Here is a 22,265-nt window from a genome sequence, read left to right as displayed (position 1 = left end):
TCCTTGCTGGACTCTAGAGGGGGGCGAAGAAAAGAGGATCTTCTGTGACCTCCCCATCCCGCATTTATTGCCCCCCCCCCGCTCACCCTCCAGACTTTGGTCTGCAAAGATGTTAGGGGCAGCCGCTGGGTTTCCCTGCCCTACCTGCTTCGAAGGAAACCCCCGGTGGAGATGACTGCTGCTCCAGGGCCCTCCTCACAGGGACGTCGCGGGTCTCCTTTGTGGGCTTGCGGAGGCACAGGGGAAGCGTCAAGGGGAAGGGGCACCTCCTGGCCTCTCCTGCAGCCCAGAGGCCTGGCCAACAGGCGCCCAGCAAGGCCACAGAGGAGAAACTGAGGTTTCCGGGGGGCACACAGAGCAGCTCCCCCTTCCCCAGCGAAGGGCCCTTCTCAACATGCCAAACACTGAACGTGGCAAACGTCCCCGTGAACTTTTGAACATGTCATTTATTTTTTATTTTCAGGGTGGGCAATGGGCTTGATTTTTTAGAGCTGCATAAAACCATAAGGCACAACAGAACATTTCTGCCAGTGAGGTGAGTATGGAGGGGAGTGAGGAAGGGAGAGGGGGCTGGGGTTGGGTTTGAGAAGGGGCAATGGAGGCGCCAGCCCGGCCTTAAGATGGACTCCCCAAACCTGGTTCTCACCAGGCGCTTCCTTGCCCGTTCATTTTCTTGCACCTTTTCTCTCTCCAAGGAGCTTGCAGAGGGTTGGGCTAGATGACCCCTGGGAGTCCCTCCTGACTTGGCAATGCTGCGATTCCAATTTCCACAGTGACCCTGTAAGGTGGGCTAGGCTAAGAGGCAGCGAGTGTCCCCCAAGGTCACCCAGCAAGCTTCCTGGCCGAGTGAAAGGGATCTGTTTTATTTATTTTCATTTATTCAGTTTATGGACTGCCCTTTATCAAAAGATCCTGGGGCACTCTCCAACATTAAACGCACATTGCCGAGCACCAATAATAAAAATGTAATAAAAAGTGTAATAGCAGACAGCATAGTAATCAAATAATCAGGCAATAACAGCTCATTCCCCAAGCTTTAAAAGGCCACAGATTATTTAATTTGAACCCTAGTCTCTCCCAGGTCATAGTCTGGTGCTCTAACCATTGCACAATCACTGCTTCTCAGTGTTTTTTTCTTTTTATCTTCAGCTCCTGTCAGTATGGCTGTGTCTCCCCCAGGAGGAGGCGCTATGGGAGAAGTCTGATCTGCAGCTGGGTTGTTATTAGATGATGATGATGATGATTATCATCATCATTATTAATAGTATCCCACCTCACCCACCCCAAATTGGGACTCAAGGTGGCTGATGCCAGTTAAAACAGTGCAGATAAAATCCAGAAACACACAAAGTATAACTGATAAGGAGTAATTGAAGCTTTGATGGAATTAGAGCAGCAGGAAAAAAATACAAGCAGTAAAAACTGCACTGGCCCATTTGAAATCTCTTTCCTCAAGGCCTCTAGGAACAAGGATGTCCACAGCTGCAAAGGAGAAGCAAGGAGGGAGCTGGGCTGGTTTCCCTAGGCAGGGAGTTCCAAAGTTGCCTGCAGGGGCGGATTGAGGGGGTGCGAGTCAACAGGGCCCTGCATGCAAGGAAAGGCAGGAAGGAGCCAGGTGCTGGTGTCATGTGGGGCGCTGCTGTATATTTAAAAGCCCCCCAATCCACTGCTGTTGCTTAGAAGGAGCCGCCACCGAGAAAGCCCTGTCCTGCTTCCCCAACAAGCGACCCTAGGAGGATGGCAGGAGAGAAGATCTCAAAACCTGGGCAGCTTCGTTTGGGGCGAATATGGCCGTCTAGACAGCATGGACCTCTGCTCTGTAGGGCTTTAGAAGGCATAATCAGAGTTGGGCCTGGAAACTGACCGCTAGTCTGTGGGGCTATTAATAATACTAATTATTACTATTATTACTATTTATTATTTCTTTGCCACCAATCTGACCGGGCTGCCCCTGCCACTATGGATGACTTACAACAAATTCAAAACATCCAACACAGCAAAACATCCAAAATCAGGACATTTTAAACTTCGGAAAGTAAGAGCTATTCAAGAGTGGAACGGTCTCCCTTCCTGGGAGACTTTTAAGCAGAGGTTGGACGGCCATCAGTCCTGGATGCTTTCGCTCAGATTCCTGCATTGCAGGGGGTGGACTAGATGGTCCTCGGGGTCCCTTCCAACTCTACAATTCTGTGATTCTATGACCCTTCCTATACAGGCCTGCATTCAGATGTTGTCTAGAAGTCAGGTGGCCGTTGATTTCCTTGACATCTGACGCAAACAAGGGCTCGCCTGTTCCTCTAATCAGCTCCAGTCAGCAATCTGGCTGCTTAATAATAATTCATTTATTTTCTTTCTTAGATTAATCCCAAAGATCTCTGGGCAGTTCATGAGATGAAATTGGGGGCAAAGTCCCTCCTGTACAAAGAAGCTGCTTTAGGTAGCTACAGACAGGCTTTGCATTTTACAGCATTGAGAATTCCTCCGATGGCGCCGCGCTGGCCTTTATTCTAGAGAGCAGGAAATATCAGGAGCGGTCATTGAAAAGTGACTCTTGCAAGGAGGAGATCCTTGGCTTCGGCTCCGATTCAGGGTTCTGCAACTCTGTGCAGACTTTGGAAATGGTTCCCAGGAAATGTGTGGCAGTGTTTTTGTCCCAGAGGCAGTGACATGCTGTGGGGGGCGAGGGGGCCGTGGCCCCAGGCATGTCAGACTCCCTTGTTGAGGCCGCGGGGCAGCCGGAGCCGGGACTTTTCCTGGCCCATACCGGTACTTCCCCAGGACCTCCCTCCTGGCGGGTGTCCTTGGGCAAGGGGTGCAAGGGACAAGCGGAGCGGAGTTGCCCGCTTGCCTGGCACCTGCCGGTGCCCGCCCATGTGTTGCATGTCCGGGGAAGGGTTGCGCTTGGCCCCTCGGCCTGCCCTCTTCCACCTTCTCCCGGGCCCTCGAAGGAGCGCCAGCTGCTGCTCCCGCCGAGCTGAGGGCCAACGCGGCCCCTGGCAGGCAACCTCCGCCAGGCACAGGAGCCACGGGGCACAGTGAGCCACGTCCACCTGTTGCCTCCTCATGACCCCCACAAGGAGGCCTTGCCCTGGGCGCTGGCAACACATGCTGCGCCGTCAAAGCTACACCCAACTAAGAGAAGCCTGCGAGCGAGATCCTGAAGACGTCTTCCGGAGGGGTCTGGACAGGGATTGGCCCTCAGCAACATCACCTAGCTAAAATGTGCCTGGGGAAGTTTCATTCCCGAGCCCTTTTCAAAGGCAGCCCCATGTGGAATGCGTTGTGGTAGTCCAGATGGGGTGCAAGGGAGGCGTGGCCGTCCCCTCAAGAACCCTCCCCAGTGCCACCCTCACCAAAATCTTTTTTATATATAAGTTTTTTATTGGTTTTACATAAAGATTGTACACAACAAACATAACCATTCCAAAAATAAAAAAGAGGTTCTTTCGAACCTTCAGACCTCCTTCCCTCCTCCCTCCGTGGGTTCCATTTCTAAATTTTATTCCTGTATCTTTTACTGTAATCTATCTATTATATAATCAAAGTATCCAAAGTTCATGTTACTCTACAAGCGTCAATGTGTTCCTGCCAATGATTTCAGCTGTTTACAGTGGTCTCTCAAATATGTTAGAAAGTTATTCCAGTCTTTTAAGAATACTTGGTCTTCCTGATATTTCCCGTCAGTCTTGCCATTTCAGCATGTTCCATCATCTTGGTCTGCCACTCTTCTCTGATCTCCTTCTTTCCATCTCTGGGCTACAGGCATCCTTGCTGCCGTCATTGCATACAGAAACAGTCTTTTGTTTTCTTTTGGTAGTTCTGCACCTATAATACCTAGCAAAAACTCTGGCTTTTTTCAGCTCGTTGTATATCATTTCCCAGAAAGCTTTTACCACCCCACATGACCACCACATATGATAAAAAGTACCCTCTTTCCTTTTACATTTCTAGCACACACTTGAACTGGTTCTATACATTTTCGCAATTTTACTGGTTGTCAGATACCAATGGTACATCATTTTTTTATTTTTAAATAATTTTTATTAATATGCCAATCTAATCACATTAATTCCAAATCACATTACTTCCAAATTACACAGCCAATTTTTAAAATTTTTGTTGGGGGTACCCATGCTCCGAGCTCCGAAAGGGATCCAAACATCTCTCTTGCTGCTGCTTTAATATACACAGTTCTGTCCAAATAGTATTCACAGTTCTAATCAATCTTCTCTTTGTTGGTTTCCTCATCTTCTTGTTGTTATCATATATTCCTTTCTTTGTGATCTCTGATAGTTTCCACAAGCGGGTTGAAAACAAACGTTGTTATATCCTGTGTGGATTTTACACTCATCCAAGAGCCATATCAAAATAGACAGACATCATTTCAACACCTCCGTACAAAACGTTTCCCACAGTCTGTCCTGGTTTCCACAGGCCTGCCGCTCTCATGAATTTTCTCAGGGGGCTCTGCCAGGCCGATCTCACATTCCAATATAGTAACGGCCATAGTCCTCCTCCCCCTCAGTCCTCCTGCGGGCAGGCCTGCCATAACACTTTCTTTTTATGACTGTGTCACAAAGAACTCCCTTTCCTTTCCCGATGTTTCCACAAGCCATGTCCTTGATTAGTAATCAATTTCCACACAGTTCCCAATCCTCCTGCTTGTGATCAGTAATTGCAACGATTCTTTCTTAGGAGGGAGGGTTATTGGGTACTCACATAAGACAAAAAAAGAAAAGTCCCCCCCCCTTTCAGTCTCGCTCCGACATACCGATCCTTTGATGAATCATCTTCTTGATTTATTGTTGAATCCAGCCCATCCCTCCACATCCCAGAGATCCCTTTAATTAGCAATCTTTACTCCCGATCTTCACTCAAAGTATGTGCATTTTCTCCTTTTTAATTGTTTATTTCGAGCTTCTGCAGCCAGTGTGCGATCAGAGACAGCGTCCGGGAGAGACTAGTGCCCTCACCCCCTTCTTTCGAATCCGGGGGTGATTTATGGGCACAGCAGGCAAGGCAGTGTTCCCCATTCCCTTGGGGCAACAAGGGAGGCTGCATACTCCCATATCAGCCTCTTAATTACCTCGTGTGAGCCGGAGAGATGGTATTGTCGGCCATCTTCCAATGCGCCTCTAGCAGCCCCCTTTTTTTAATTTATACAAAATCTCAGCCTTTAAAAAAATACATAGTTTAGTTTGTTACTTACAAATCATATCCAACTAACTAATAAAGACAATACCAATCACAAGCTGACATACAAAAATGTGCAATAAAACTGAGGTATAACAACTATATACTGATAAAATTGGATATAGATTTATATGACACTCTACATAATATGAAAGCTGATCCTGACAATGCTTTTTTAAATATCATTTTAAAAGTCATTCTTTAGTAATAAGGAATTCCAAGGAATACCATCTGAATTGCTTGCAGAGGATCTCTTTTATATTATATTTCCTTAAAATCCATTCTGGTCTCTGCCTTAAAACTATTGTTGTCCTTAGAGGAGTTGCTGGGACAGAGAAATGCCCATTTTTGTATGCGGCCAACTTCTGTTTGGCAAGCATTCTTCGTGCATCCATTTGATGTTTCCGTGCTGGGAGTTTAAACAGGCTCTGAAGGCGAGTACCTACTCGTGAGCTGCCTCGGATCTCAGAAGCTCTTCTTGAGTCCTTTGAAAGAAGAGCAAGCAGGCAGCACGTCTTGGTAAAAATGCTTCCACCTTTCTCTGAAAATTTGTCGCCAGCTCTCTCTCTGTACATCTGAAGTAGGTCCAGTAAAGTATCAACACAATTCTCCACTGTGTAAACGGCTTCAGTTGTCTTTTCATACTTTGACAAATTAAGCAGGACCTGGACAGAATAACGGATGACATCCATGCTAGGGACACTGCGATTACAACCGTATCAAAGTAAAAATAGTGGATACTGCTTCATTCTGGACCATACTTTCACAGCAAACGGGTGACAGTCGGGTAACAACCTCCAAGTCTTTTAAAGCTGCCAGAATGTAAGAAAAGTGTTTCTATTTGAGAAGCCGATCAATGGCAAGTGCTGTTCTGTACATCATTTTCATGTAATTTTTTTTCAACGAGCAGCAGGCTGTAAACTTCAGATCCTCCTTCCATAACTTTTGCCATGATAAAACCTGTATATTATAACCAAAATCTCTTGTCCAGTGTATCATTATTGATTTAACATCATTTTTAGTGAGCCTTTCTAAAAGTAATTTATTCATTTTTGAAAGTAATTTCACATTATTTTCCAACAGATCTTTTTCAAACCTTGACATCTCTGTACCAAAACTTTTTTTTATCCAGTTTGAAGACATCATTTACTGGTAATTGATGGTACTGTAACCAATCTGTTAGTATCTCTCTAATGTCTTCAAACTTTTTCCATTTTTAAAAAATAATATTTATTACTTTTAAACACTACAAAAAAGAAAAAAGGAAAGAAAAGAGAAGATAAAAAAGAAAAAACAATACAATACAATGTATAAACAATGCACAACACAACCTTAACACAATAAACAAAACAAAACAAAGCAAAAACAATTTAAAACACACATTATACCATTTCAATATCATATCTTACATTCGCTTGTTTCAACGACCTCCTCACACCTCCCTTTTTGTATTCCACTTCTATTAATTGTTTCAGCAATTCCTTTCCATCTTCCTCTATTTTCTGTCATATAATTGTCTTAACATATTTTAACCTTTAATACTCCAATAATCTATTTGTACTTAATTCCTTCTAACATTTCTACTAAAGCCGTATAACTTCATTCCAACATTTTTCTAACACTCATTAATTTTACAATATTTCTATAAATAGTCTTTAAACTTTTTCCAATCTTCTTCCACCGTCTCCTCTCCCTGGTCTCGGATTCTGCCAGTCGTTTCCGCCAATCCCATATAGTCCATCAACCTGGTAATCTTCTGTCCGAGGCTCTTAACTCTTTTCCAAGTCCCTTCTGCAAGTCTTCTTCGTATTTATACATGCACTTTACTTTGTCTTCTACTGATCTTATTTTTATTTTCCTTCCTTTGAGACTGAAGAGTAGATCTCGGGGAAACTCCCACCTAGAGATGATTTTATTCCTTCTCGACAGGGCAACCAAATCTCCATAGTTAAAACTAAGATCCAAAAGATATTTCAGGACGTCTTTCAAGATTTCTCCAAGTCTGAAGGCCCTCACAATTTTAATCTCTTCTTTACCCAAGTCCAGGTCTCAAAAATCAGCAAATTCCTGTGTGAGGGGATCTATCAAACTTTCCTTCTCCAGTTCAGGTAGGGCTCTGATCCTCAAAATCTGACTTTCTTTAAATTCAATCATAAAAGGCATCAACTTATGGTCATCAAGTTGCATCTGTAAGGCTGGGGCTCTCTCTCTCTCTCTCTCTCTCTCTCTCTCTCTCTCTCTCTCTCTCTCTCTCTCCAATTGTGTTACTTTAGGTTCAACGGCAACAACTTTCTCCCTAGCCTTCTCCACAGTTTGCCATGTCAAAGTAGATTCCTGTATCAATTTCTGAATAGTTTCTGTATTGATGTTCACTTTTTGTCCCAAATTATCGATTTTGGTAGTTACCACATCCAACTTCTTGTTGAGCTGTTCCAGTGAGTCATTTATCTTACTTAATGCAACCACTAAGGCCTCTTCTGTCGACATTCTTAACTGATTCAAGGTCAGTCCCAGAATCTCACAGCTTTTTATCTTGCAGCTGGAAATTCCCCCAGCTCAGCTCTTGTAACAGTTTCAAAGGCTTCCTCTAGAGGGAAACAGTTTCTATTTGTATTGGTCCTTTTAAACACAGTTCAAACAATAAAGTTAGTTTCAATTTTCAGTTACTTTTACTCCTTTTTAAACGCAGACGGAGACAATGGAAACAATATATTTCTCTTATTTAACTAGCTGTCAGTGAACGTTCTAATCATGGTCAATGAGCATTCTAAAGCACGTCAGTCCTGCTGGCAGCCCGTTTCCAGGATCGAAGCGGTGGTATTTTAATTCTGTTTGCTCTCTCCTGCAGGTATATTCAGTCCAAAACTTTCCCCCCTCTTTTCCTGCCACCAAGGGGGGTTTAGTATTTTTTACCAGTGGAAATTTGGTCCTTTACAATGGGCTTTCCGCGACTTCAGCTTGCATCCTCATTGCTTCAGTCTATTTACAGAAGGGGAAGGTGGACTTCCTGTTTTGGACCTCCCCGTTTCGACACCAAATTAAGACGTTTAAAAATCCAATTCTCCGCTCTACTCACGGGTAGTTGCTTTAAGATCAAATTGTCCACAGGAAAAAGTCAGCGCTCTCCGGCAACAGCTATGCGGCTTCGCTCCGTGGAAGAAGCAGTCAATTCGCCGCTCACCCCAAGTCGCTCCGGATCCCCGAAACCGGGTTTCCCCACGAGTAGGGGAGGCGCAAAAGGTGCCAGCCGAATCCCACGTTCACAGGCTTCACCCGCCTGTGATTTTTAGTGGGTCTCCGCCTTCACCGTGGCGGCCAGACCGAATATCCACGAGGCAGATTCCTCCTGATCAGAGGAATTCCACCATTACCGGAGGCGTCAAGATGACGAGTGAGACCTCGTCGAAACGTCGCCTAGACACCCCAACTTTTACACGGGAAGACACCCGAGGACACCAAAACCTGCATTCCTAGATCTATATCTATATAAATAATTGCAGTAAGAAACGGATGTTTTCAAAAGGGGTTTGTTGTTGTGGTGTTCAGGGGGATCTATAAATTATTTTTCTGTTTCGTTTTTTAATTATTTACTTGTTTCTGTCCTGTATTTTGTTCTGTGAACCCCCTTGAGATAAGGGCGGTATAGAAATCTTAATAATAATAATACGTCTGATATCTGTATTTTTAAACAATATCCTCACCAAAATCTTAGTCCTGTGAATTTTAATTGATTGTAGAATTATAGAGCTGACGGGGACCCCGAGGGTCATCTAGTCCAGTGTTTCCCAAACTTTTTTGGGCAACGGCACACCTGTTTACTGAAAAAAAATCTCACGGCACACCACCATTAAAGCCCCGCCCCGTGACGTCAGCGCGCAGCGTCATGCCGGGAGGGACGCACGAAAGTGAAAGTTTTTTCCCTCCCCCTTGCCGGGGAACCTCCAAGCTTTGGGGGTGGGAGGAGGCAGCAGAGCGAGGGACTGAGGGACGGCGGCAACTGAGGCGGCGGCGGCTGTTGTGGTGGTGGCGGCGATAGCGGGCGGAGGAGGGGGCGGCGGCGGGGCTTGAGGAGCCGTCGCCGGGAGTTGCTGCTGCTGTTGTTGCTGCTGCTGCCCGGACATGCCGGCCTCCTCCTCCTCCGCTGTCTCGCGCTCCTCCCTTTTGCACGCGCTGCCCCGCCGCTCGGCACCACCACCGCGGAGCCGCCCCCGGCTCGACGCGGATCCTCACCGCCGCCGCCTCTCACCGCCCGACTCGCCCGCCTCCCTCCCACGGCACACCAGCCAATGTCTGACGGCACAGTAGTGTGCCGCGGAACACCGGTTGGGAAACACTGATCTAGTCCAAGGCAGGAATCTCTTGCCCAACATGGGCTCAAACCCATGGCCCTGAGATTGAGAGTCTCGTGCTCTTATCCACTGAGCTCACTAACCTCTCTCTCTCTGTCTCACTCACATACCCAGCAGGAGGAAACCTCTGAATCCCAGTTGATGGAAACCGCAGGGGGGAGAGCTGCTCTTGTGCTCAGGTCCTGTTTGGAGGTTTCTCCAAAGTGACCATTGTGGCCACAGGCGACTGCCAGGTTGACCTGGCCTGATCCTGCAGGGCTTACGCTCTCCCAGCGCCATCAATGTTGGTTTCCATTCTTTTAAACAACCACCACCAAGTCTCTAGTCCCTATTGATTTTGGAAATGTAAAGGGAGGATTCTGCACAAGGAGAAGCTGCGCAGTCTGTCAGGTCCTGCTTGGGGGCATCTGCTTGGGCCCTGTGAGGCCATGGGCCCCCTTTGGCCTGATTCGGCAGCCAGGTTCTTCTGCTATCCTCGTGGACAGAGGCAGTCTATCCGGATCCCCAGGTTCGGAGGAGCATTTGGCCAGTGTGAGAAGAGGAAACTAGGCTAGTCAGACCTCCTCTTCCAGTGGTCTTATGTTCTCACCCCCAATGGCCCTGGGTCAAAGCCTGCAGTATTTGCTGCTGCAAAGAGATGCTGGCTTTTCCGGGGTGGGCCTGGGGAAAAAACTCTGGTGTTTCTGCATTTGTCAAGGGTTCCTGTAGCCAGGCAGCTCCTTCTCTCCTCGCTGGCAGAAACAGAAGCAGTGGAGCGACTTTCTCTGCTGCGTTGGCACAATTTATATTAGTTATTTGAAAAGCACCAGGGGTCGGACTCAGCAGCACAATTCCACAATCCCAGCACAGGGCGTACAGTGCCCGGTCCCTGCGCCTGTTTGCCCCTGTGCCGCTGCCAGCCATAGACCTGCACAAGGCCACCCTCAGAGGCTCCTTCGGGCAGCGGCGGAGCGCTCAGGACCAGCACAAGCCTTGGGGGTCTGGGGAGCTGCTCTGCTTTCTCCCTGGTTGTGGGTCGCTCAGATCCGTCATCAAGGGGGTGAATTTTAATTTGAGTTGGATGTGTTCGTTGCTTGGAAGCTGGTGCTCCTCTGGCTCCCTTTGGTCTCCCCACCCCGTGTGTGTGTGTGTGTGTGTGTGTGTGTGTGTGTGTGTGTGAATCTGCCCCATCTTCTTTGCTGGCCCAGGAATTGCACAATCCGCTCTCTTGTCTGCTGGGCCCAGGACAGCAAAGGGGGTCTCTTCTCCCTCACCCACTGCCTCCTCTCCATCTTTGCCGGCTGGGATGTCTTGTCTTGGATCATGAATGGTGCTTCTTTAAAATTTCGAATGGAGGCAGTCCTTTGCATTGTAAATAAATTGAAAAACAATCCCTCTCACCCCACGTTCCCTCTTGACGATGGCAGCATGACAACATCAGCTACTGTGCACAACTGGCTTTTTCCAGAGAAAAAAGATAGCAAAAAGGGAAAATAAAAGACGACCATATTATAATAATGTAATCCAACAAAACCGATGGTACAATATGTAGCTTTTATCCTAGAAATAGTCTTCCTTGAATGAACGAATAAAAATGGATTTATTGTATCCCATTCCTTCCCTGCTCCCCTCGCCTGGTGTTGTTCTTTGGTCAAGTCGGGACCCTACAGGGAGGTGAGGGGATCCGATCCTATCCAGGGGTGACGGGGGGGCGAGCTTGCCTGCCCTCCACCCAGCGGCAGCTCCCATTGCCACCATCCCTGGCCATACTGGGAGCAATGGGCAGCCATGGAAAAGGCTTTGGATCATCAGAGAAGGAAATGGAAGCAAAACTGCCAGGATTATAAATGCCATTATACAAATCTATGGGGCAACTGTATTTGCAGTCCTGTGTCACCTTGCCTCAAAAAGGATATGTGTAACTCGCAACTTATGCAAATTTAAGATTTACGCACTCGGAGAACCAAAAAAACAAATGAGTAGTGTTAGAAAAGTTGTGTGCTACGCTACTCTCTGCAAGATCCCAGGGGGTTCTAGGTGCTCACCCAGGGTCTGTGGTCCTTTGGAGAATTGAGACACGCCAGAGACAGTTGCAGCTTTAAGAAATACGGTTTATTTCCCTATTTACACCTTCTGTCTGCATAGAGAGAGTCCAGATCTTACAGCGTGGTCATTTCAAGAGGGGCTGCCCAAGGTGGATCCCAGTCTTTCTTCTTCTTCCTCCTTCCCAGAACACCTTGCCAAAAAGCTCTCTTACCCTGGCAAGCCCCCAGTCTCTGTTCACACCTCAGGGCAAGGGGGGAGGACAGTTTTCTGGACTTGCCAATGGCCTTTAATTGCCCTCTGTTGTTTCTTAATGGCCCCAACTTGGCCACCTCCATTTGCAGAGACTCCCTCAGCAGCTTCTCTTCTCCCTTCATCCCCCAAGTAATCAAAATCCTTGCATTTGTTAATTTCCAGGGTTGAGGGTCATGCCACCCCTTACGCCAGGAAAAGGCCACCCTGGAGGCATAGGGGGGCCATCTGTGAGAGCAGAACTGGGCACCTCCGTCTCCCTTCTCACTGCAGCAGCCCGGAGTGATGCTTGGTGTGGGGCAATGTGGGGGCCTAAAGGGGGGGGGCTGATCTGCCTGCTTGACACAGAAACAGAAGATGAAGGTGGGGGAAATACAGTTGATGGAACAGGGCACTTGGGGGCAATGGAAGACCTACATAATGAGAAGTTTTTAATATTTGACATTTCATTATGTTTTTTGTGTGCTGGATGCCACCCAGAAACGTAGCCCGATGGGTTGTTGTTGTTGTTAGCCCTGAAGCTTGGTCACAGGGCCCCTTCGCAACCAGCAGCCAGGCCTCTTCTTCAATGGGGCTCTCCTACAACAGATCACTCTGCCCTGGCAACTTTTGTGTAATGGACTCTCATACTTTGGGGTTGTTGAAATACATACAACAAAAAATTAATGCATTTGAGTTGGGCAACTCAGTTGGCGTCTACGAGAACCCAGATTTTAAAGCAATGTGGACTGAAGTTGCTTCTGGGGCCCTGAAACATCCCCTTCATTTGTTTCATGGGAGATCTGCCCCGGTGGGGGGGCGACACCAGCGATGCATCCGTCTCTTTTTCCCAAAGGGGGATTCAATGCTCCTTGAGATTCTGCCTGAGCCACGGGCACTGCGCTGCGAGCCATGCCCATGCCGATGATTCCAGATGGAGAGGGAGGGACATGGCAAGCATCTCCTGCACCAAACAGGCTGCATCGCTCGGGACTCTGAGGGGTGTTTGCAGAGGGTGGGTGCGTGTGCAAATGCGTGAAAGGCTGCGTCATCTGTGTGTCTTTGTCTCCATGCACCGCTCTTGAAAAAGCAAAAGTGCCAGGCCTCTCCCTTCCCTGCTTGCTGTGCTGGAGGGTCCTGCATTTGAGGCCTGCGTTTGCACAAAGGTGCGTCTGCGCATGAAGGTCACCAGAAGAGCCTGGCTGCCTGTCCTCAACTAATCAGGATAGACTGCTTCTGGGCCTGGAGGTTGCATAGGGACACAAGAAGAGCCTGGCTGCTGGGTCAGGCCCCAAGGGGGTCCAGCATCCTGTCCTCACAGGGGCCAGCCAGACCCCCGTTATGGGACACCTGCCAGCCTTGCTCCCTGGGTGTGTGGCGCTTCTGTGGTGCATCTATGTGTGGATCTCACAGTGTCTCTGCCCCCCTCACAATCAGAAATGGCAAGTCCCCCTTAGGCCCTGCATGGCAAATCCCGAAATGCGTCATTCACAGGGTTGCTGTGGAAACCGTTGGCTCTCTGCTGGCGTTTGGGAGCGGAGGAGATGGGGAAAGGGAGGGGAGAGCTGCAGCCCCCTTGGAAAAGGGGGGCACCCCCATGCCTCTCCCTGAGCCCCCTTTCTCTGATGGAAATAGGGACGTCCTCTTCTCCACTAGGAAGCTTCTCCCACATTTGAGCTCACTGCGCACAGAGATGCCTTATGCGCTGCAACCTCAGCCACCTTGAGCCAAGGGCAGCCTCTGCTGAACTGACCTCACAGGGTTGTTGTAAAGGAAAAAGGTGCAAGGGAAGGAATCGTGTGCAACATCTTCTACAGATAAATGGAATGAAACAATATTTCAGCTGTAAGCAGCCCTGAGTCCCGGGGGGGGAGGCAGGAAATAATAATAATAATAATAATAATAATAATAATAATAATAATACTGGAAACAGAATTATTCCAGAGAGTAAATGCTATTGCTATTGAACTCAGTGGGACTTAGTTCCAAGTAAAAATGCTTCAGGTTGCAGTGTAAAGCTGCACGATCTTTATACTCAATTACTTGGTGACAAGCTCCATTGACTACAGTGGAACTTACTTCTAAGTAGGCAGAGTGTGGCTCCATTTACAATAAAGGAATAAACCTCTGTGCCTCCTAAGAAATGGCAGGCTACAGAATGACTTGCAATGAAAGACTTTGAAGTGGATGGGTGACCTTTTCCTTCCAAATTATAGGAAACTTCACCATTTCCTTCATTTGGTGCAGGAATTTTATTTTCCGTATAAACAGGACTCCGTTTTAGCCCCTGCACACACCACTTTTAATTATTCTCCAAGATGGGGAGGGAAAAAGGAAAGGGGGACATTCCAGGATCAAATCAGGAACTGGGACATCTTCTGTAATTCTGGGACTGTCCCTGGAAAAGCAGGGCCCTCGAAGGGCCTGACAGAGGCGTTTGCTTTCTCCTCCTGCCATGGGCTTTGAATTCACACCGGCCTTCAGGAAAGCTCTGTGTTAGCTCTGTTTCTAATGTGTCACGAGATTATAAACTATGTCTCATGCAAGAAAAGATCTTATTTTGAGTTTATTGGACTCCATCACATGATGGCATAAACATCCGTTGATGACAACCTGCTGTTGGAGATGCAAAAAGGAAAACGCTTCTTTTAAACATGTTTTTTACAGTGTCCATTGGCGAATTTGTGTGTGTGTGTGTGTAAATTAGGATGTATAAATGCTGTTGTGGGGAAAGAGCTAAAAATTTCAGAAGATATCATTCATATACCTAACCTATGGGGCTTGACAGATGGTCAGCAAAATAGAGTCTCTGGGCCCTCACATCTGCAAAAAGATTTATATTTATACATTGGAAGGGCAAAAATATGTCCCCCTTCGATCGATGGATAGAGGACATGACAATTATTGCAACTAATGAATGGACAAAGATTACGCACAATCAAATTTAATGATATTTGGAATGTATTTAGATGAGTTTATTCATCTACATAGATACTATATAGTTATATTTTATGGTTCTTTTGTTATTTAAAATGCTTTAATTTTTTTTAATGTATTCCCTTCCTTTTTTCTATTTCTCCCCTTTCTTATTTATTTTAATTTACTGTAATAATCTCAATAAATTTATAAGCAAACATTTTAAAAAGGAGAGGCCAGTGTTGACTTGGAAGCTTGCAAGGTTGCTGCACCCGCAAGGTCTGGAATGGCACCCATTTCGTGCTCTGTTCTGGGTGACACAGGCTCCCCATCGATGGGTGCCTCTCCACCAATGCACCACCTGCCCTTGGCCACCAGGAGGCACCCCGCACCCAAAAGATAAAACTGGCTTTGCTCCTTTGCCTGGAAGAATTGGGAGTTGGGGGCTGAGGGTGACTTGCCCAGGGGGTGCTCTGGGGTGGGGGGCCTAACGGACCAGGGTGCTCCCCCCCCGATCAGCGCCTGGATCAGGCCCAGGTGGGCAGGCCTGCCTAGTCTGGCCTCCTGCGTCCGACAGTGAGCAGCCCATCCCTACCCAAAGGCAGCCTTTGTGGCAGCTGCTCTCTCTCCCCCCCCCCAGCCTTCCTCGCAGGGCTGGCTGTCCCTGTTGAGGCTTCATCTCTTCGGCATGAGCTGTGTCTGCCCAAAATTAAGAGATAAACGTTGCTTTCTCTCCAAGAAGAAGCAACTGGTTCCCTCGCTGAGCTGAGTGTACACTTTCATAGAACTGTAGAGTTGGAAGGGATCCCCAGCGGTCATCCAGCCCAACCCCTGCAATGCAGGAATCTCAGCCAAAGCTTCCCTGGCAGATGGACATGTTTAAAAACCTCCAAGGAACTAACTTGCTCCAGCCACAGCCAGAGTCCAGCTTCGTTCCACTTTAAAATGGTTCTGATAATGGATCATTCAATTTCTCCTGATGCATTCTCTCCCTACAAAGCATGTTTCTGCCTTAATATCTCAGTGCAATTCCCTTTGGCAGGAAGACTTGTGCCCACAGCCCTGCAAAGGGAGCCTGTCTTCCATTTCCCTTCGTTTTCCCATGAACAAATCAAATATCCCTAAAGCCTTTTGCATTCAGCTGCAGCAATTTTGTTCTGCACCCAGCTGGTAGAAATCACCATTTCCTTTTATTCTGCCCCTCTCTCTGCATGCACATGGGCACAAAAGTGTGTCTCCACAGCAAAATGTTACGGCCTGTTCCTGGCATGGACGCGTTTCTGCAGCAGGGGGCTGAGGAGGCTGGAAAAATTATAGTTTTTGTGGTCCAGGATACCAGGCCACTCGCCGATAAGACAGGAAAAGCGAAGACGGGATGGGAGTTCCTCATCTCTTGCGGGAGTCTTTCTCCATGTGCAAAATGTGTTCATTTAAATTTTCTTTTTGGACATCTAAAAGTGCAGCCAGTCAAGGGGCAAATCTGGGAGTGGGCACTGAGCTGAATCTTTGATTTGAGCTGCAAAGAAGTCCAACTTGAGCAAACTCATTTATTGCAATAAGTTTATTGTCTAATTTATTGCCATCTAAGGCAGGGGGCAAGTAGAGACATCACCTTGCCAACAAAGGTTCGTATAGTTAAAGCTATGGTTTTCCCAGTAGTGATGTATGGAAGTGAGAGCTGGACCATAAAGAAGGCTGATCGCCGAAGAATTGATGCTTTTGAACTATGGTGCTGGAGGAGACTCTTGAGAGTCCCATGGACTGCAAGAAGATCAAACCTCTCCATACTGAAGGAAATCAACCCTGAGTGCTCACTGGAAGGACAGATTGTGAAGCTGAGGCTCCAGTACTTTGGCCACCTCATGAGAAGAGAAGACTCCCTGGAGAAGACCCTGATGTTGGGAAAGATGGAGAGCACAAGGAGAAGGGGACGACAGAGGACGAGATGGTTGGACAGTGTTCTCGAAGCTACAAACATGAGTCTGACCAAACTGCGGGAGGCAGTGGAGGACAGAGGTGCCTGGCGTTCTCTGGTCCATGGGGTCACGAAGAGTCGGACACGACTAAACGACTAAACAACAACAAAAAGGCAGGGGGCAGCAACCTTTCTCAGCCGTGGGCCGGTCCACCGTCCCTCAGACCACGTGGGGGGCCGGACTATATTTTGAAAAATGGTACAAACGAATTCCTATGCCCCACAAATAACCCAGAGATGCATTTCAAATAAAAGGACATTTTCTACTCATGTAAAAACATGCTGATTCCCGGACTGTCTGTGGGCCAGATTGAGAAGGCAATTGGGCCGGATCCGGCCCCTGGGCCTTAGGTTGCCTACCCTGATCTAAGAGATCTCGTTGGGGGATTGGAGACAGAGATTTCTCCAGGGCTGCAGGCTTTGAGGGATCCACAAAATGGCCGCAAACGGCTCTATCCTCCCTTCCTCTTTTACCTGAAGTTTAAGGGCATTTTTTTAATCTGAAGGTTTTTAATGTTCGGCATTTATTTCGTTTTTATATGTGCTAGAAGCCACCCAGAGTGTTCTGAATCTCATTTTAAAGAACCACCTTGCATTTGGCAAGACAGATGGGAGGTGTACAAACAATAAAATTATTATTATTATTATTATTTTATTGCTTTGTGGAAGGGCTTTTCTTAAAAAATGAAAATAACCTTTTATGCATTAAATTTATGCACCACTGAAGCTGATTCTCTGCTTTGTTTGCCTACTGAATCTCAGGAGGTTTTTCTTCCTGTTTGGGTTCAAGATCCTCCCAAGTTTGCACATATTGGTTGCTGTCCAAAAACTGGAATTTTTATATATATATAGGGCCTCAGCTTCTCTGTCTGCGTTTCAAGGGTTGTCTTCTGGTTTTTACTTCTCTGGGGATTATTGGGTTCTTTTCGTTATTTCTAGAATGTATTTTGTGTTTTTCCTATCATGATTTCTTTGCAAACTGCCCATGAAGATTTAATAAAATAAAAATAAGTAACATTATTTGGCGTTTTTTGGGTCAGTTGTCATTCTTCAAATGCCACTGCCAAATTGGGAGAAAGGTGGGAGGCAAATGCAGTAATGATTTTATGATTATTATTTGTTAAAGTTTAATAATAATTGGTATTATTTTCTCGTTTTTGAGGTACTGATGCTTTTAAACAATAATAGTTAAATTATTAATATTTTTAAAGGCTTTATTATGGAAACTGAATACAGTGGTACCTCGGATTACATGCGTTTCAGGTTACAGACTCCGCTAACCCAGAAATATTACCTCGGGTTAAGAACTTTGCTTCAGGATGAGAACAGAAATTGCGTGGCGGTGGCACAGTGACAGCGGGTGGCCCCATTAGCTAAAGTGGTACCTCAGGTTCAGAGCGGACCTCTGGAACGACCCCCGACATTGATCCCAGCTCTGCCTTTCTGCCTCTTCGTCGTCCTCTCGCCCCGCCCCTCTCCCTTCCCGCCTTTTCCACTCATGAATAATGCAAAGAGGGAACATGCGCAGTCTGGCCCACCTCCGCAATCTGCATACGAGTCGAGGCCCCGCTCCCTCCCCCGCGCCGCCGCCCGTCCTCGCGGGCCCTGATTGGCCGCTTCCGCGCTCGCTCGCTCGCTCTCTCCCCCGCCCTCGCCCGCGGGGACAACCTAACGGCGCAGCTGAGCGCTCGCCCCGCCTCCGCGGTGAGGGACGCGCCGCGCGTATTGGCCGAGTGGCGCCGTCAGTCATCGCCCCTTTGACGGAGGACGGGAGCGGACGGCGGGGGGGGGGGCTGCCCTGCCCGCCTTCGGGACTTGGCAGCAGGTTGGGTTGCGCGGCAGGGCGAGGGAGGAGGCGGCGGCGGCGGCTTCGGCAGCAGCGGGGGAAGCGGTGAGGCGGAGCGGCCGAGAAGGAAGGCAGAGAAAAAGGCGAGCGGGGCAAGAGGGTAAGAGGCGCCCGGCTCGCCAAGCCGCCACCGCCGCCCTCAGGGTGACGCGGAGGGGAGGTCACGTGGGCACCTGCGAGGGGCGGGGCCGAGGAAGGAAACGCCCCTTGCGGTGGGGTCTTCAGGGGCGGGGCTTATGTGGCACCTGCCTGTGATGCGAGCGGGCGGGGGGAAAGGGGGAGGAGACAATGGGAGGTGGGAGGGGCTTGCATGGTATTTGAGGGGGAGGAGCTGAGAGGGGCGGGACCATAGGAAGTGGGAGGGGCCTTAAGAGGAGGGGGGCCTTTCCATGGGAGGAGCTGCTTCTGTGCTGGTCAAAGTAGGAGGGGCCTATCAAATGAAGGAGGGGCTTCTGTACAGTTCAGTGGGCGGGGCTTGCATGTTGATTGAGGGGCTTCTGTGCTGATCCCAAAAGGGTGCTCAAAAGGAGGGCAAGGAGTCAGCAGCCTCCTCCACATTGCAGGCACAGCATGAGCTTCTGGAACTCCCCGCCACAAGAAGTGAGGTGCACTGCTTTTTTGGGGGAAGGTGTAGGTTTCACTGGTGGGGTGGGGATCTGTAGCTGGAGCTCCGCCTGCCTGGCCACTGAGGTGAAGAACAGGGCCTGGGCCGTTGGGGAGTTGTTGGGCTTTCCATTGTGGTATCTGGCTTCTCACTTCTGGTGAGAAGGGACCCAGCGGGGCAGCGGGGGGAAGAGTATCTTGCCATTTAGATAGCAGACTGGAAGCACCTTGCAGGGAGGGCGGGGGACTGTTGGGGCTTGGAACACGTAAGTAGTCATTGCAGAAGGTGCTTGAGAAGGGCAAGTGGTTCCTGTGCATGCACAGAGCGCCTTGATGGGTGAGGGTCACTGAGGAATTCCAGCGGAGAGGGTCTGGCCAGCTTCTGGACTCTACAGCAGCCTGTCTCCACTTTGGGTCCCCAGGTGTTGTTGGACTCCTACTCCCATCATCTCTAGCTAGTGGTCAGAGATGATAGGGTTGTAGTCCAACAACACCCGTCTAGCTCAGTTGCTTAGAGTGTGGTGCCGATAATGCCAAGGTTGCAGGTTCGATTCCTGTATGGGTTAGCTATGCATTGCAGGGACTAGATGGCTCTCAGGGCCACTTCCAACTCTACAATTCCATGATTCTGTTATTGTGTCTCATTTATTCATATACCACTTTTTGGCCCCAGTTTCTGGCAGTGTTAGAAACTCACATATACAGTCAAACCTCGGTTCTCGAACGGCTCCGTTTTCTAACGTTTCGACTCCCGAACCTGGAAGTAAAGGCTCCGGTTTCCAAACGCTTTTCGGAACCTGAACATCTGATGTGGCTTCCGCTTGAGTGCAAGAAGCAGTGCCTCGGTTGTCAAACGTTTCAGAAGTGAAATTTATTTTTTGTTATTATTCATTTCATTTCTATACCACTTTATATTTTAAAGAAAGAAACCTCAAAAGCAGTTTACAACACATTAGAACATCAAATAAAACAATCCAGAATCCAAAAAAGGGGAATATTCCAGATCCTTCTCTAAGTAGCAATTTGCTTTTCCCACTTCTGTTTTACCTACTTAATTTATAGATCTGCCCCATAGAAGAAGTAGTGTCAGCTAGGACCTCGGAGATCAGGGTTCAAATTCCAGCTCTGTCCTGAAGCTCACTGGGGGACCTTGGCGTCAGTCATGGCCTCTTAATCTACCTCACAGGGTCATTGTAGGAATTAACGGGGGGGGGGGTCACCCATGGACTCCTTGGAGAAAAAGGTGGGATATAAAGGCAGTGAACAAGCGCTTTTGCTGACCTGCTTAGGAAAGCTGGAGGGACCAGCCAGGTGGAGATGTCAGTTGCCAGTCTGGCATCCAGAGATTTCTGCATGGTTGCAACTGAACCTGTGCCAGTAGCAAAACACGCCTGGCAACTGGGAGATTTCTAGCACTGAATCATGGGTTCATTGGATTTACTAGGCCTGTAAGTACACTGGAGTGTTTAGCTGGGGATACATCCCAAGTGAAGCAAGGCTGTTTGGCAGAGTGGGCTGCTGTTAACACACATTGCCAGCATTAGAAACTGAGATATGAAAGCTAGCAGCTAAAGGGCACCTTAAACCTCTGTTATGGGTGCAACAACGGAATTTCTAGGCACGCTTTTTTGATAATAAGAATACAAAGCTGAAAATCAATGAACTGCAGCTAAATTATTATGTTCATTTTTCACATGGTCTAGTCCTTCCCCTGCCCACCCTCCTAATATTCTTAAGAGGGTCTCTTCTCCAGTCTTCAGGGAGTAGCTAGAAGGGGGAAGGCAGAAAAAGGTCCTCATTTCCTTTCACTTTGCAGTTTTAATCTGAAATCTTAGGCACAATACTGTGCTCAGAAACTGCTTGCTCTAATGAAATTCCCTGTTGCAAAAATGCACCTAGAACAATGGGAATTCCCAACACCAGTTATTGCTCTTCCAGAAATGAGCCCCTTGAAATGATATGCAGGAAGGTCCTGAGGGCTGGTGCCCTCTAATTAATGAACCCAGTACAGTACAGTATTTGGACAAACAACTCATTTCCACTGGGTGCAGTCTGCTCGTGACTTGGCTTGCTTGCAAGCGATATGATGGAGCCAGAGGGGTTGTGTGGGGCTTGGAGAGGGAGGGGGGCTGGAGCTGTCATTCCTGAGCTGAGGGGCTGATGCTGGATGGGCGCCATGAGGATGGGAAATGGGTGCTGGAGTCCCATGGGGAGCCAAGGGCGATTTGGCTACTCCCAGCCCTGAAAGCTGCTGCAAAAAGCTGCATTTTACCTGCATGGCAAAAGCTTTATTTTGGTTAAATTTCTGCAAAGCAGCAAGGGGAGGAAGGGCAGGATATAAATTCAGTAAGCAACAATAAATAGACATGCAGGTGTTTGGCTTGTCTAATGCAGAAGGAAACTGTAAATTCTAAGGTCACTGCATCCACTGGTTTATTTTGTGTCAAATCTCCATAGAAGATTTATACTTTGCTTTTCTCCCTTGGTCACTTGAAGCAGTTTACAGTGCAATATAATGCTTTAAAAAATTGATAACTTTATATTCTTCTCATCTCCCTGTTTCCATAGCTGTACTGTTGGTGTAATTTAATTTTAAGGGCCAGCCTAGGCATGCTTCATCTGCTGCATCCCACAATATGGCATATGTGTTGTATGTGCCTGTGATGCCATGGCTCAGGCAACGGTGCGATATCTGGCCTTTAGAAAATTCGGGCTTATTCTTTTTGCTGTGGATGGAGTCTGAAGTAGAGGAAGACTCAGTAGCACAGAAAGAAAGTTGTACTCTTTCAGAGGTGAGAAACATGAAAATTGGAGGCCAGTTGAAACTTCTGTCTGAATGGAGTGTACTGACCCTAGCCCAGTTGTGTGGGCAACACTTGCTCTTTAAGAAAAAAACCACCTCTTTACATCTGCTTCCATGGAAGGCATAATTTGCATCGGATGGTTGTTGGAGAAAGAAATCTTTTCTCTTGTTCAGAATTGGTTCCAGGATCTGTGTGGTTTGTGCGCTCACAGTTGTGTCAACAGAGTTTGGGCCTCGATGAGGAGATGTGTGCGTGCAATAAAGGAGTTTGTGTTTGGCCACAGCTTCAGTCACCAGCAGCATCTCTTGGCAGCGACAGTAGGGCAC

The 22,265-nt window shown here is 47.8% G+C and overlaps 3 long non-coding RNA genes across 4 annotated transcripts in view; 2 read left to right on the top strand and 1 right to left on the bottom strand.

The window, feature by feature from the left end:
- The window catches only part of LOC309361024, a 215,087-nt gene that overhangs the window by 18,616 nt on the left and 174,206 nt on the right, over nucleotides 1–22,265 (bottom strand). The gene's annotated exons all lie outside the window — the stretch shown is intronic.
- Nucleotides 8,665–11,146, top strand: LOC309361091. Its single transcript, XR_014164345.1, has 2 exons — nucleotides 8,665–8,973; nucleotides 9,542–11,146. It is a non-coding gene; the product is annotated as an uncharacterized lncRNA (long non-coding RNA).
- LOC309361005 overlaps nucleotides 18,504–22,265 on the top strand; it is a 49,748-nt gene continuing 45,986 nt past the window's right edge. For both annotated transcript variants that reach the window (XR_014164277.1, XR_014164278.1), the window contains exon 1: nucleotides 18,504–18,632. This is a non-coding gene — a long non-coding RNA (uncharacterized lncRNA). The remainder of the gene's footprint in view (nucleotides 18,633–22,265) is intronic.

Source organism: Podarcis melisellensis (genome assembly GCF_964234715.1).
Source record: "Podarcis melisellensis genome assembly, chromosome: 18".
NCBI lineage: Eukaryota > Metazoa > Chordata > Lepidosauria > Squamata > Lacertidae > Podarcis > Podarcis melisellensis.
The sequence above is the reverse complement of the archived record's forward strand: the minus strand, read 5'-3'. Positions and strand labels throughout refer to the sequence as shown.